At 34.4% G+C, this 17,023-nt stretch overlaps 2 protein-coding genes across 2 annotated transcripts in view; both read left to right on the forward strand.

Moving 5' to 3' along the window:
• LOC134658314 (protein lethal(2)essential for life-like) overlaps positions 1-17,023 on the forward strand; it is a 224,229-nt gene that overhangs the window by 42,826 nt on the left and 164,380 nt on the right. The gene's annotated exons all lie outside the window — the stretch shown is intronic.
• LOC134658292 (transmembrane and coiled-coil domains protein 2) overlaps positions 8,865-17,023 on the forward strand; it is a 62,689-nt gene continuing 54,530 nt past the window's right edge. The window contains exon 1 of the mRNA XM_063513912.1: positions 8,865-8,996. The gene's annotated coding sequence lies outside the window, so the exon portion shown is untranslated. The remainder of the gene's footprint in view (positions 8,997-17,023) is intronic.

Below are 17,023 nucleotides of genomic sequence, written 5' to 3' on the forward strand. Positions count from 1 at the left end.
AAACATGTGCTCTGAAAATTTGTGAACTTATAATATTTATTAGTCTAAATAACGATCTACTAAGTTGAAAATATTGGTGGTACGCATATTAGTGCGAGCGAGATGTATAGAAAGTAAATTACGTTCTTGATACTGTATGTCAGTTTTGACACTGCCAGTGAATGGTACGGGCAAAGAAATATATATGTAACTCCGTATAAGATGAATAAAGTCATAGAGAAAAAAATACATAGAGTGCTCACTCCATACATCAGTTTTAGTACCAAAAAGACTATTAGCATCTAGCATCGAGTAGCGGAACTATCAGTACTGCTACTTGACAATAGATGTAGCACCGACCGGAAAGTCTTATGCTGTTGAGATAAGACTTTCCGGTCGGTGCTACATCTATTGTCAAGTAGCAGTACTGATAGTTCCGCTACTCGATGCTAGATGTAGACACTGAAATTAATAGTCTGAACTGATGTATGGAGTGAGCACTCTTGTCTTACTATATTTCTCTATGATAAAGTGTAAGGAAAAAACGTGGCTCGGAAATCAAGGAAAAATCATTCTCGGATAGATGGCGCACACACCTTTTGCCTATGCTCTGCTAGATGGCGTTGACGACACCGTTTCATATTTAACAATTTTAACACATTAGGTATCAGTGAATGAACATGGGTTGAAATGATATAAAAATAATAAAATCATTTATCTATATATATATACATTTTTATGATAGTTTTATACATTTTCATTTTGAGTTTTAATCGTGTGTCGATAGATGGCAGTAAATTTACTGCGACTACAAAATTTACTATGACAGGACACCTCTATACTATATCTATTCTCTTTGGTACGGGCATTGGTTTCCGAATAGACTTATCTTAACGAACTGAATTTATGTCACTATTATTACCACTTACTACATTGCGTCACATATGAATATCGATAGCTATTATCGGTACCAATCGTCAACAAGTGGGTCAATTAGAACAAATTAATCTTTGGACGTAAATATGTCGCGACGGGAAGCGAGAGCATAAGTCAGAAGGCATTGGACCCTAATAATTGTTATTTTATCTTTCCGGTATGTCTGTTGATTGGCAAGCCAATAAACTGATCATGACTTTACTATTCTTATACGATTTCCTTTTTATTTTATGACATATACGACCCGCCCGGGCTTCGCACGGGTTAACAAATTATACATAAAAAACCTTCCTCTTGAATCACTCTATCTATTACAAAACCCCATCAATATCCGCTTCGTAGTTTTAAAGATCTAATCTAAGCATAATACATAGGGACAGATAGCGGGAAGCGACTTTGTTTTATACTATGTAGTGATTAACACCCCTTTAGAATAATTCCGTACACGGCGGGAAGAAGTTGATAACTCGCGGGAAAAAATGGAAGAAATTTGAACCATATGTAATTTAATTTAAAGTTCTAATTTCTTTAATAAAATATCTCGAGTTATCAACTTCTTCCCGCCGTGTACCGAATTATGGTCGCATGTTACAATTCGTGGTTTACGGTTCAGGATAACTTTTTTGTAGCAATAGCAAACATCCTAAAAGTAACGTACACTTACCTTAAAGTAGAAACGATCCCCTAATTCATTTTGTTTTTACAGAAACTTAGACAGGCCCTGTCTCTGATTCTTTTATTGCCTTGTTTATGTAGCCAATTTCACTTTCAAAAAGAGCGGATTCAGGGTTAGAAAGCAACGAAAATACGACCTTTTGCAACTGACTTCTTAGTTCTTAAGAACTTCGGAACTTTTCCTATATTTCATTACCATAGGTAAACTCCGGTTTCAAAGTTTAGTGTAACAAAGGAGAGGAAAACAAGAACTATGTCTAGCTTTGAGAACATTCTGGCAAATCAGCAAGGCCAGTCAGGGCTATTGCAACTATAGGACAAATGCAACTTCTTTAAAAATACAAGAAGTAAGTCTAGAGAGCTAAAGCCAATTATACCATGGGCGAAGTCTCTTTTATTACTGGCAAAGCCTGCCATGAATACAAGTGGCTAACTCTAGACTCAAATCTTGTATTTTTAGAGTAGTCGCATTTGCCCCATAATTGCAATTGTCCTAGTTGATCTTACTCACAATTTCTTTACTTGAGTTCACGGACACTTAAAGTGTAGAAATAATAAAAAGCATAATCTTGCAAGGCTCAGGAAGTAAGTGAACACGACCGCAAAACTTGCAGGTGCTAACCGCGATAAATAAATGAACAAGTAATACGTTGATCAATCGGGTGCCCTGTATTCTGATATTTGCTCTTAGCCTTGAGCCAGAATTCATAATTAACTGTAACTCCTGACAAAAGAGGAGTCAATCCTGACACTTGTCATTTTAATACATTGTAAAGTATGTAGCGACAGATTTAAGAGAAATTAGACTTAGTAAATTAAAACAAGTTTAATTGTTTTACACTTTCAATAGAACTGTAATAGGATAAAAAAATATATATTTTCTCGTAGTTAGCAGTAACTAACTACGAGAAAATATATATTTTGTATGTTTTATTTTTCTTAAGCGAACATTACCGTTGTTCTAAACGCAATTAAATACAAAAAATCAGCGCAGCGCAAAAACCGTGCGTACCAAATCGCAGAAACAAGACAGTTATCTATTTGAAATAGAACCGACTTACTTAAGTATACTAGAAGATAACTAGGTCGTTATTATAAATGCTTACAACCAAAAATCATACTTATCTTAATTGGGATCATCACCATAAAGCTATTGAACTCAGACAATGGTATTGACAATGACTCCCACCGATCGCACCTCTGACCCACATCCGGTGACCTCAAGAACCGTTGGCTGAGCTTTAGGTCGAAAGTGAGCTGTTGGCTACGGTATTTTGTGTCTAGACAAAAAGTTAACGTTAGCGTGAATGTGTTGCTAGCTTTTGCCCATGACTATCAGCTTGGTACATACTCTTTCTTTACTCACAAACTACCAGTCTCCAGTTTTCTTCTTCTGTTTATTGAATTGTATTCTAACTCTTATTGCTATTCCACAATATTCAAAAGTCTAGACTAAGACCATATTTCTTAAGTTCCTTTTTGCTAACTGAAAAATACACCGATTGAAATTTACGAATTATTCTCGGTCGCCCCATATATAAGTTAAGCAAAAATATAACCATGCACTTTTCAACTATATTTCCATTAGTGTCTCACGACTCGAATCGAAGAGTCTAGAATGGTATTCCAGAGTCTACTGAACCGTGCGACTGGTCATTTGCAGTGGGGTTGAAATCGATAATACATCGATCGCTATCGTACGTATTTGTTATTCGTTCTTTACTTGTATGTTTATTTTTAGGTATACGAGTTATTATGATTCGCGTCGCGTGTGCTAACTGAAATTCAAGTCTGCATACAACTCGATATTCGCAGATCCGTCCGTACTTACTTATAATAATATTCTAAATGAAACTGTAGTAACTGTTTGTTTTTACCAAAGCACTGAACTTGTTATACTGATGACTGTGAAAAGTACGGCGGGAGTAATATTTATTCCCCAGTGAGTATTTATTCGCGACAAACACCAATAAAAAGAGGAAATCTTTATGAGCAAGGAGCGAGGAAATTTATAAAATAGCGTACGAAATCGCGAGCAGAAGCTTAATGCTTATACTCGTACTACATTCGTATTTAATCAATGCTATAAAAACTGTCATGTCTAAAGCTTACCTAGTTTTAAATACCGTTTACAATATCCATTGAAGCATTGTATGCTAATAAGTAGACTAAAAGCTTTTACATTTTTTTTATCTTATGAAGTACAGTTGCCTGACATTGACTCATCCTAGGAGCTTTTTCCTACTTAGGTATGTCTGACATGATAAAACGTAGGACCATTCCAATCGATTACCGAGTAGAAGTGACTCGAAGGCCAGTATAACTGAGCTCTCCTATTAAACATTATTATTACGGGTCTCAGAATCACGATACACTAGCGCCTGAGACATACGTTCGCGTATCCAATGGGAATATACGGACAGAAGTCAAGCACCATTGGGTTAACATATGACGCAATATTCTTGTACGACATAAAGTATGCCTCTTTGTATTAATATGCAATGTCTTTGCTGTATGTATGATGCTGTATGCATCGCAATTTATGTGGAGTGGATGTTTTATACGACGATGGCAAACAATCGTCCGGTCTACATGAGAGTAAGCTAAATTATCACATGATGCGCGTTTCCGACCCTTAGATATATGAGGACTTTGAGGTATCGCCTTGTATGTTTAATTGTTTTTGTGTGATTTTTTAGTACATAGTTTGTTAGTTTTAATATTCAGAAGTGTATAACCAAACCAAAACTGTACAAAGTAAATAGATAGCATAACTAGGGATAGCATAGCACGAGTGCGAGCCAAATGATTTTGGCGCAAGTAGTAAAATTAGGTATATATATTATATATAATTGGACCGAATTAAAATCTGCAACCTAGATACGGTTACGGTAAAGTAAAACGGCGAATATTTTATGAATCATTCTGATATAGATATTTTTTACGATGATTAGAGATCATAAAGATTAATTGTCTCCATTTGATTCGCAATATAATGGTCGCAAATAGGTTAATAGCGGTTTTATTATTAATTAATTCTGTTTTATAACTTCATTCAAATCAGTTCATTCTATAACTATTTTATAAGTTATAAAAGTCAAAATGTTAGCCGTAGTTTTACAGGTCATATCTAGACCACTAATAAACACAATGTGGTCAAAAGAACAGGATTTTTTTACAAGTAGTTTCATTGCCAACAAATAGCACATTCATTAACAAAGACTTTATATACTTTTTACAAAATTATTTAGTTCCCGACAAGGAACCGAAACATGGTCTCGGGTCGAAAAGTTCGGAGTCCGCTAGAACAGGGGTCACCAAATCCGGACCGCCGACCTATATTATTTTTTAGGGTTCCGTACCCAAAGGGTAAAAAACGGGACCCTATTACTATGACTTCGCTGTCCGTCCGTCCGTCCGTCTGTCGCCAAATACTAAAAATAAAATAAAATAAATATTTAAGGGGGGCTCTCATACAACACGATTTTTTTGCTCTATTTTTTGTTGATGGTGCGGAACCCTCCGTGCGCGAGTCCGACTCGCACTTGGCCGGTTTGTTCACTTATTTAATAAACTCTATTAGAAACGGACCGCGATGGTCATATATGTTATTTTAAAAACCGGACCTATGAAGAAACTAATTAGTGACCCCTGCACTAGAATAAACTATCCTAACACACTGGCCTATAAAACTTTACTTGTCTAAGCAGGATTTACGGCATCTCAGGAGGCTAATAAGTCAGGCGGTGTCACCCGAAGGAGGATTAGTTGTGACCCCTACCTGTTTATAATGCATGCCTCGTAAATAGACCCGTGAGGTCACGCATTATAGATTTAGAAGCTTTATATACGGTCAGGTTAACTTAGACATGCCGAGGCGTTCTTGCATTTTACTTATTAAGCCTGAATCTTTTCAGAAATAAGTTTTCGCTACGCTCGCTTAAAATGTATTATAAATGGGTTTTATCTATGTATGGAGGCAACAGTAAGCTTATTTCTCTATGCTCATACTTACATCATTATTCATTATGCTCCTGTTTATCTGATAGACTGCGTGTTTAGCATATGAAATAGTAAATATTATAAACAATAGAATTGGAATAGATGGGTACATAATAATTTGAATATTTTTTTAACTAACGAAAACGAAATAAACCAGAAAATTAATTCAACTTTCAATAAACACATCATAAACACAACGACGCACCAAACGGTTAAAAAGCCTTACAAACCTAACCACAATAATCATTAGTTGACGCTTCAAGTATGCTTTGCCGTCGAGATCTCCTTGAAAAAGCTTCAAAGGTTTATTACTGGTACGTCGCTACGAAATGTGGGTACGGCACCGTTTTTGGGGCACCTTTGGCTTTTAGGATTGTAGTTCTAATTACGAATATCTCCCATTTTGGACGCGAAGTTTAGGCACTCGAGTATTCTAGCCGGAATAGCACTTTTAAATAGTTGGAGGCAGTTACGTAATAGCCAGGATACTAAGGTAGGTTTCAAAGTTTTAATGGAATAATTTTAACATGTATGTGACACAGTTTCAAATGTACGGCTAAAGTTTAAGGTTTAAATTATTATGACTAGAACTACTTATATTACGCAATTGGGACATGTAAAATCGTCCGTTATAACCTGTTAAGGCTGCAGGGCGTCTTAATTTTATACATAAATACACACAAAAATCATTAATATCTCTTTTCAGCCGCGTTCGATGCAACTAATCTGGGTACACAACACAATTAACTACCTATATTCATTTTTATTTTGAAATGTAAAACAACAACGCCAATTCAAGAGCCCGTATAATGCGTGAACTCCTAAAATTATTTTCAATGCATTGTTTCCAATAACTATTAGCATAACAATAACCAGGTATTACAAATGCGGCCAAATTTCAATGTAAACTATCGGTTACTCTGTTATATTTATGATCTAAGGTGACCTGTATTCGATATGTTTATGCTAGTTTTATATTTAGATGTAAATAGGGATTATCTCGCTGAATGGCTGGATCAAGGGCCAAATATAGAATGAATTAATTGCATATACATATATTTAACTAAGCAAAGGTACAAAAAGGTAAATACTAGTGCTTTAATATGTAAATTGATATATAAAATATCTGAATTGCATCAAAAGTGTACACAAGTGTAAGTACAAAAGTGTAGTGTATGTGTTACAATTCTGATGAATCTAACGACACTATACGTTTAAATCCGCTAATCCATTTGATTGTAGAGCGTGCCAAAAAATAGATATATGTACTAACATACATTAATCGGGTAAAACGTTCTTTAGAGTTATTACCATACTCCATACTTATATGTATGTATTTATGTCGGTTACGAGCTCTATTGGCTGAAACTGTTATTGATTATGGTAAATTAAAAATTACATCTGCTACCCAGTCAAATTTTATTATTTAGTATTGCCCAACAGAAAATCCCATTACTATACGAAATTTTTAGGTCGACGATGCAAAATATCCAATACCAGTACATATCCTGGTTTGCGGTTATGTTAAAGTTAGTTGCATGATGATTGACGACATAATTTTAACATCGCAAAACAGGAAATTGACAGCTTGAAACCAATACCTGTCCTGTAGAAGCCGTCAAATTTGTTAACAAAATAGGAAATTAATTAATTGTTTTCCCAGGAAAACATACACCCGACTATCTAAATGTATCCTGTTTGTGGTTATGTTCGTTATATACCGGTATAATTCATTTTATGAAGTTCTGGCTCCCTTATTCAACTATTTGCTAAGTTATATAACATTTTGTCTCTTTCGAACAAACACAAATGTCAAAATGTCAGATAGGGGCAAACGATTATCAACACCTTGTTAGAGTTGGCAGACGTTTATGTTATGAACAACGCCATATCTATATTTGCAGCTCAGCGTTAGTTAAGCAAACGTAGGTCAGGTAGGTAGGGAATCTCACTCACCTGTTCACGATGTCTTCATTTGTGCCGGACTCAACAATCTTTCAAAAAAACCGATAATAAAATTCGTAACTCCGCTACCAGCCATTTTATTTGTCTTCATTTTCACATTTCACCTTCATATGACATTTATTCTTCTTTCTGGGTCATAGGTTAGGTTAGGTTACTCAGCAATTAGGTCCATGTGTCTGCTTCGGACATACCCAAAGAGCTACAAAATCTAATATTCTCATTGAAACTTAATTCGCTTTAAAATTATTATATGAATACAAGTTTGTTACTTTAGTATTTATTATAATAGTAACGTTTGTTTTAAAACCTTTGTATATGCACATTCCTTCCAGAGAACTGCTATTATATCATAAAGAGTCTACTTTAGACACATCCAGTGCGTTATAACCATGAGGTAAAACGCGTAATGATCTGGTACTCATGTTTCATATTGATTAACGTATATTTTCGAGTCCCTTTATAGTACAGAGAAATAGCAGAGTCAGTGCTAGGTAGATAACATTTCTACAAGTAATATATCAAGTACAAGCAAGTTTTTATTTACAAACTAAATAGAAACGTTAATGTCACATCAAAATGGTGTCACAAGGGCGATGTCAGTGCATAGATCATAGAAGGTATGATCCTATAGAAGTGGTATACGCGTGCCGCCGCGAGGGACAGAATATAGGCAATGCGACACTATGATTGGTCGAATGTATTTGTTGCCCACCATAATCCATACTAATTTATGGTGGGGAATAAAAAAAAAGTGAGACTGTGACAAGGACAAACAATAATAGCGTTTTCGCTGCTACTCCTACTGAAAGATACATAAGACTATCCCGTTCGGTCATTTCCCCCCACCGCTCATGACCGATCCAGTTAAAATACTAGATTCATGGCATGGATAATCACAAACTCTATGGTAATAATAAAGTTTTAAACGCAAATATTAATTACAAACCTCTTTCAAAAAGTACTATCGATTTCATTCCCGTTACAGATTGGTTACAGATCTAATCGATTATATAAGAAATGTTTTGAAGTCTCATTGTGACAACACTCACAACCTAAAATTGTCAAGTGACAGCTGTGTCAGTGCTCTATCAGTATGAAAATAACAAATAAATAAGTAAAATAATAATACATAAATCTATTAAATTAGTGTAAAGCAACTACATGAATATCTGAAATCCACGAATCTTGAAATCTCGGTAGGTACTTTTTATACAAATAAATACCAACTCCCAACCTTTTAGCCTAGCATCTGTTGTCTGAAGTTTCCATTAAGTGTTTTACAACTTCTTAAGACTCTTAAGTAATAATCTATTTCTCATCTTTTCAGATATTTCCAGGAATGGAGCCGTCACCGGCAAACGCCGACATCTCACTATCAAGATTATTATGAATTGAAGCAGCGAACCCTCGCTGTTATGTCTCCTCTTAAGGTTTAGTTTGTGAGTACCCTTCTGTTTTGTTTAATCTTTCATATGCCCTGTATATGCGATGAAATTATGTGAAGTCTCCGCATTGGGCTAGCGTGGGGACTATAGCCCAAGCCCTCCGCGCATGAGAGGAGGCCTGTGCCCAGCAGTGGGACGTATATAGGCTGAATTATTATTATTATATTATGCCCTTTGCGTAAATTTTCTATTGAATATTTTTTTTTTACAAATTAGAAAAGTAAGCATTTGATCACAATCTCACCTCTCTCTCACCAAGTGCCGATGCATGCAGTCTAGTCTATTTAAAGTACAAACGGCTATAGGACACACACGGTTCGATAAAGAGTCAAAAAGATCCCAGCGGTTTCGATTTTCCATCGCAAATACCTCATTTGTTACACAAGTCCTTGAAATAATCAAGTCCAAGCGGCTTGGGACACATACGAGACAGAAAAAGTAAAAAAAGCTCCGGTTTTAATTCCCATGCGCAAGTACGAGTACTTTGTGACACAAGTAATGTGACGTTATAAATGTATAAGATGTATGAGTATATACTGTAGTATCTTTTCGACGTCTTATCTTATACTTAAACTGTTTTAACGAATTGATCTGCAATTGTAAATCAAAATACGCGCATATCAAGATTTTTGTAGAAATCCTGACCTTATTTATGTAGACGTTTTTTTGTTTTCTGGTCTCGTCTCTGTCATTAAAACTAGCCATTGTATTACCATTTTATTCTTATATACAGTGTGGAAAGATAAGTCGGGCCCTGGAGGGAAACTACCTTAAATCCTTAAGCTGCCTCATTTTACTTAAAGGAGATTTATCAGTTTAATAATTTAAGTGTAACAAATTGATAGTAAAATAAAGTTAATGTTAGATTTAACGATCATTTTTATTTTTAAGACCAAATGTTTGTTAGAGAAATTTTATCCTGAATAATAATACCATCGATTAGTATAATAAAATAGGGAGTGTTTGTTTTTTTAATTTTTGTTGGTTCGAGTCCCGGGCGAGGCAAGCGAGTTTTAGAAAATCTTTAAATGCAGTTTTGTTTCTTTTTAAAAATAGAGGAATGTCTCCTTTAAGTAAAATGAGCCAGCTTAAGGATTTAAGGTAGTTTCCCTCCAGGGCCCGACTTATCTTTCCACACTGTATTTCTAATGACGGACGTGAGGTGAATGTTAATTTCAATAAAATGATACTAATATCGGCCTTTTCCTTGTTTTCCGCAACTCAACTTGATGATTGATAGATATAAATATGAATGTATTAAATAGAGATATGCGTGCTTAGATGCTTTCATGGTTTTTGTGTCTTATACGCAGTAAGCATATCCACTCCGGTATAATATAACGCCATATGTTTTCGTTATATGTAAATTTCCGCAAAAAGCACTTCTGATACCTAGGTAGACAGTTCAACTTCCTTAGTCCTCACTAGGCTACCTGTAGGTACCATCCTGTACCTATATTGAACCACTCGAGCTGGGAGAAATCATTTTGTTGGGCGATTCAAAAATTTCTTGACACACACACAATGTAATCTTAGATTAAGATTACAGTCTCCGGGGCCACTCTTAAAATCCTGGATTTATGGGATTTAAAATAAGCTAACATTCATTTTACTTAGCATATTGAAACACTCCTACCCCCCTCTAATTATCTAGACGATCACGGCCCAATATTCTAAATGATTACCCCATCAAAATTCAAAGAACTTACTTAACCCTTTAATAAAAACAATTGAAAGTTAACCTAGTATTTACCATATACTTACCAATTACTGAATACTTACCATAACTGAAGATCCTAATAGCTTATTAAACTTAACCCTATGAAGTCCAGAGCTCCATGCATGTGTGGCTTATCTTACAAACTAATTTGGCCAGGCTTGTGATCAAGTGGTAGGACCCAACATTGTGACAAATAGTAACTCAGGTACTTTAAAGAGAGAGAGGCATATTATTAAAGCAAACAACAGAATAACGTTTAAGACATTTATTAACTAAAAAGTTGATTTTATGTTATTTAAGTTTTGTTTTTGAGTGTATTTATTTTAACCCTAACCTTACCTGCCTATCAATTACCCTTTCAAGTCTTTACCATGGGTTCGTAACTTACAGGACTGGCAGAAAGAACCCACAAGAAAACTGCCAGTGTGACTGAGACTAAAATCTAAAGCTCAAACTAAAAATTTATAACTCTCTGTTAAGAATCAAAAGCTAAGCACATAGAAATCGCAATTGCTTCAAATCTGTGTATCCCTATTTAGATTGAATATAAATAAAATCATATAATTTGAATTTCTTTGATGAGAGGTCTCATAGGAGCGGAGATACCATGATGACACAGACCCTGTAAATTATTAATCCGGTAGTATTCTAATAGAGAACTCCTAACCCTTAAATTTATGCTTCTACATGCTTCTATTTATAATTGTACCTATTAAACATGAATCAGAGTAAAGCCCACATATAAATACATTACAATTTCTTATATTCAGTTCAAGATTCATTTTCTTTTATTTGGTTTTGAACACAGAGTACAGATGAGGTTTCATTACATCTGTAAACCTTCGGAATCGCTCAGCTATCCGATGTTCACCAAATATGAAAACTGAACAGAATTTTGGTATACTTTTCTATACCTAGCCTTATCATTTAGTCTAGGCTTCACCCTAAATTTTATTCATATTTCATAAGTCACTCAAATTCTTAGAGCAAAAGCATTTTATTCTCATTTAATTCAGTTTCAATATCTTTGAATGCAAGGTTTCTTTGTACCTTATCAATATATTGCTCATAAATTCATAATGCCAAAGCTGAAGATTATTTAATTAATTATCTCTAGATTTCAATAAATAATTCGCAATGCCAAGATCTTATTTTCTTATTCTAATAAGTTCATATTCTATATTCGTCTTATTCCCTGAAATTATCTCATTCAGCTTTTCAGTAACATGATAGGTAATAGTTTTCCCAAACGACCTAGAATAAAAATCACATAATAACACAATTCATATGAATAAGTAAGCACTCACCCGGAGATTAGAAGGCTTCGAAGAATTCAGGAACCTCTGCTATCCGCTCCGACGCTCTGCAACCTGCTCCCGGAGCTCTGCAACCAGCTCCCGTCGCCGAAGTTGTTCGGAGAATGCCCGCTTAGGGCTCGCAGTCTTCCTCGGAGTCCGTAGGGCTGCCGGAGTCCGTAGGGCTTCGTGTTCGGAGATTGCCCGCTTAGGGCTCCGTAGTCTTCCTCGGTGTCCGCAGGGCCGCCGGAGTCCGTAGGGCTTCGCAGTCTTCCTCGGTGTCCGCAGGGCCGCCGGAGTCCGTAGGGCTTCGCAGTCTTCCTCGGTGTCCGCAGGGCCGCCGGAGTCCGTAGGGCTTCGCTCTTCTGCTTCCTGGATCCTCTTCTTCGTTCTTCTTAGGAGGTCTTCTCTGGTCCGCTGCCGTAGACTGAATGTTCCCACCTTGGCTCTCACGCTCCTTTTATACCCAATATTTTGTGGTTCTCTCTATGCGAGAATGCTTACTTCGAATTTTTAGTCACTTTAGTCAACTAAAACAATTGCCACCCTTTGTTTGTTACGTCAAACCATTTTTTTAGGCTAAGGTGCAAACGATTTTGAACCTTTTGAATATGAACTTAAGGTCCATTTTCCAATGAACTTGTATACTGAAAATTTTCTTATGGAAAATGTTTTTTCTAAATTTTGAGTAAAATACTTGTTTTTGTTTGTCCTTTTATACAAAAATGGATGTATTTATTTTTTATCTACATATTCCAATAAGCTTCTTTCGTCCAAACTCTATATTTTCGAAGTTTTGATCATAAATAACCTAACATTTTTATTTACAAATTTCTTCGATTTTTCCAATGTTTTCACTATTAAAACTGGCCAAAATTATCTTTTAAACATATATTCTAATTTTCTACAGCATCAATCAATATCAAAACATAACTTTCTTGGTTTTTACGTACTTTTGATTTCGTCAAATACGAAGTTTACCTAACAAATTATTTTCTATCCTTTCTCAAATTTTCGAACATTTCCACTATCAATCATGGCTAAAACTATTCCTTAAACATCTTATTTACCTTGTTATAACATTCAGTGATAACAATAACCCTAACTTTACCTTAATTTTTAGTGTCTAAACTTTTATTGTTCAACCTTTTACTAATAAGGACAAATGATTTTTCCTTAATTAAACGTCTAAATTTATATACATTATATTAAATAAATTGATTGAAATATTCTCCCCTTAAGCCTTAGAGTCCCTAATCTCTCAATTGCAATCTAAATCAGACTTTTTCCAGGTGCATATTCTTGCATACAATCAACAGATTTTCCTTTGTAAATTTTAGCCTATAATTATATCATAAAGTTTCATTACCTTACTTAAATACATTTTACATAATCAATACATAATTTGTTTCTCTAATTTTACAGTTTTCTTACTAGATGGATTGTCATTTTACAATTTATTTGCTCATCCTACTTATGTATAAATAGGTACCTGAGTGCTTATAATGAAAACAATTATTTTACATTAAATAATTGATTGACTAAATCTTTCATAAAGAGTACATACAGGGACTCGTTTTATATTAAAATAATGTATATTGGTACTTTAGTTTTGTAGTAATTAACAAAATTAAGTTTTTATTTATTAAGCGAGCTTCTATATGTTATATAATTTTTTGACATACAAAGTTCCTTACATCTGAGTAGTAATACATCAAATTCCTCTTATTTCCTTTTACAGTAAATTATTCTTAATGAATATTCTTGTTTTATAATTAATTATAATTATAATTCTACAACGCTTAATGTGAAACATTTGTCTTCCTATCAAGTTATTTATTCTTTCAATCCATGTAAAACAACTCTGCATATAACCAAGCATATATAATTAATTAATCTAATAAAGTCTGAGAACATTTTTGTGATTAAATTTGTTGTCCCAACAAATCCAATGTATATAAAACATTCCTATATGTAACTATATGCCCATAACTTTAATGAACGATGGCAGAGAACATCGGTATCGTTTCAGTCTCCCTTTCGACCTTGTTTGACGTAAAAAGAACATCTGTTCTGAAAACAGAAAACAAGTCGCATCCCAAAAGATAAAGTTATCGATATTTCTCCCACCAAGGTGTAATTTCACTCTATCTGAATAACTATCAATCACAAAGTTGACAGCAACATCAAACAGAGAAAAATTCAAGTGTGATATGTATAAATGACCATTACTCAGCAAATGCCAGTCAATCCAGAAATAAAATCACGAACCTTAACGGTTTAATTGGTTTCATGAGTCAAAATTGCAAAGAGGCCAGAGTTTCCACTCCCAGATGAAGTGCACAGGTTGTGAATCCGTACATTCCCTATTAGAAACTACTCCAGCCGACTCACTTGATATCCTTAAGCTAACTTTTCTTAACATACAGATACCGCGCCCCCATTGCTCGGGCTAATGAGGAGACCAGGCAGTCTTCCCCGAGAATGACCACTCCTTTTATTTCGTATAACCTCCCACAATAATATCCCCATGACCAACAACCAGCTCGCAATTCCCCCAAACCAACCAGCACTACCTTTTATGGCGTGATGTCCATATTCAAACCAAGACAAATCAACTACTAAATATTTGAAAGCTCAAAATATCTTTCATTGACCTTCCCTGAATTTGTTTACGGGTGTGTGAAGATTTAGTCTCAGCTTCTTGTAAAGTGTCTCATTGTCGAAGAAATGTACCTAAAACTGGTATCTTTTTAGCCTAACACCAAGATTTCCTTGACAATGATCATTGTAATCCCTTCACGAACCCCGTCCCCCCGGCCCTAAGCCCAAATATTCGAAATATCCATAACTTCGTTGATCACATCTTAACTTTGTGTTTTCGAACAAGAACTCACTCTCTCTCTCTCTGTCTCTCTCTCAGAAAATCCTGATTTACCTCAGAACTTTCTGTATTACCTTTAGACCGTTACCTTTTACCTTTTACCATTACCTTTACCATTACCTTTAACCTATTTTTTTTTCATGTTTCTCTCTTTGTCTCTCAAGTCTGTTCAAAGTCTAAGTTCTGCTCAAAAACCCAAAATCATTATAAACATGATCAAGATAACCAAAATTTCCTAAACACAAAAATTCCATTTTTTTTTTTTTAATAATTACCTTTTTTTCTAATTACTATTGTAAAAACCACCCTTTAATATAAAACCCGCAAAACCCCACTATACAATCATTACAATATCAATTATCAATAGTTTGCCTTGCTTAACTTATACGCAATACTCGCGCCCGAAAACTCGTTTAAATTAAATACTTATTTGGTAAAATAAAAGGAAATCAACTACACGAGTTTTCTGAACCCGTAGTATCTTCTATTTCTTAAATAACAATCTCAAAATTCAAGACTTAATGGATATCATTCATAGAATTCTAATAATTCTAATCGATTAACAAAATATTTTTTATACACCCTAACATTATTTTATAAAATGCTATTGTGAATTACGCCAGAACTCTTAGTATTTCCGATCTAAATAAAATGACCCAAAATTATGCGAACTAAGTTCTATATGCGTTTGAATATTTTATTCACGCAAAGAACAAAGCAGTTGTATAGTAACTTATAATTCAAGCATTTGCACCACGACCTGCTTTCAAGTATATTCATTCTAGAAAAATACATATTGTTGTCCACATTACCGAGTTCCACCAAGGTAAAACCTCAATATTATTAGAGTACTTATCTATGAAAAGCAAAGACATAGTCAAATCACCAATTATCAAACAAATTACTTTCCTATCTGTCACAATCATCTCAAATATTCATAAAGATCATTTATGTACTTGTTTCCTAAATCATTAATGAACTTCTGTAAATAAAACTGTACCAGAATCCGTAATAATATAACCACTCCTACTTATATGACAAGCCATATCCCTTAATTCCACACTGCGTATAATTATTTGATCTTTCTATTAACTAGTTTGCACGCAGATGGTACAGCGCCATCTAATACTGTGTTTTGGAACTAATGGATAAATATTTATTTAATTACTTATTTTATGTAAAATGTTAGAGTACACTCCGTTAGCTAGTTTACGGTAAGTATAGTGACATCTCGTGTTATTTTTTTTGAACTAAAGTGATAAAATATTTTTCAAAAATAAAAGTAAAATCTTAGAATCATATCGTTAGTCAGTTTCATGAAGCACAGTGACATCTAGTTTTGATTTTGGTACTAAAATGGTAAAAATATTTCTTACGTTAAGTATATTACTAAATAAAATGTTGTTAGCTAGTTTGCAGATGGTACAGTGACATCTAGCATGAAATTGTAAAAAATAAAATGAAAATATTAATATTCAATTCTAGTTCATGGTAACGTTGACATGTTCACTGTAATAAATAAATTAATTATTTAGCTAAATTTGTAATAATATAAATTGACTCACGTTCCTTTGCCAATACCAGGATAAACCTGCTCCGCCTGGCTTGTAGACCCTCCAACCGAAAACAAACCTCAGAAGTTGCTTGTCGCTGATGATTCACGTACCGTCTTGTTCTCGTACTTGCGAACGATGTGGCTTACGATCTTAACTTCTGTCCTGAAATATCCAGCTAATTTGTATATCTAAATAACTTGTAAATTATTTAATATCTTCCTATCTTATACCTTTAAACGAGCAATTATTGTATATTTATTTATTTATTTATATATATATTTTCCGGGGATCTCGGAAACGGCTCTAACGATTTCGATGAAATTTGTTATACTTATGGGTTTTTTTCTGGGCGATAAATCGATCTAGCTAAATCTCTTCTCTGAGATAACGCTCAATTTGAATTTTTATATGTTTTCCGAGGAAAGCTCGGTCTCCCAGACATTTTGAAAGATAATATATAAACGCTTGTATAAATCAAATCTTACAAGTTAAATTTTGGCCTACTTCCCGGTATTGAATGTAATTGAAAATTTACATACATTCATCCACAAATATACATGTGTATT

The sequence above is a fragment of the Cydia amplana genome, chromosome 22 (assembly GCF_948474715.1).
Source record: "Cydia amplana chromosome 22, ilCydAmpl1.1, whole genome shotgun sequence".
Taxonomy (NCBI): Eukaryota; Metazoa; Arthropoda; class Insecta; order Lepidoptera; family Tortricidae; genus Cydia; species Cydia amplana.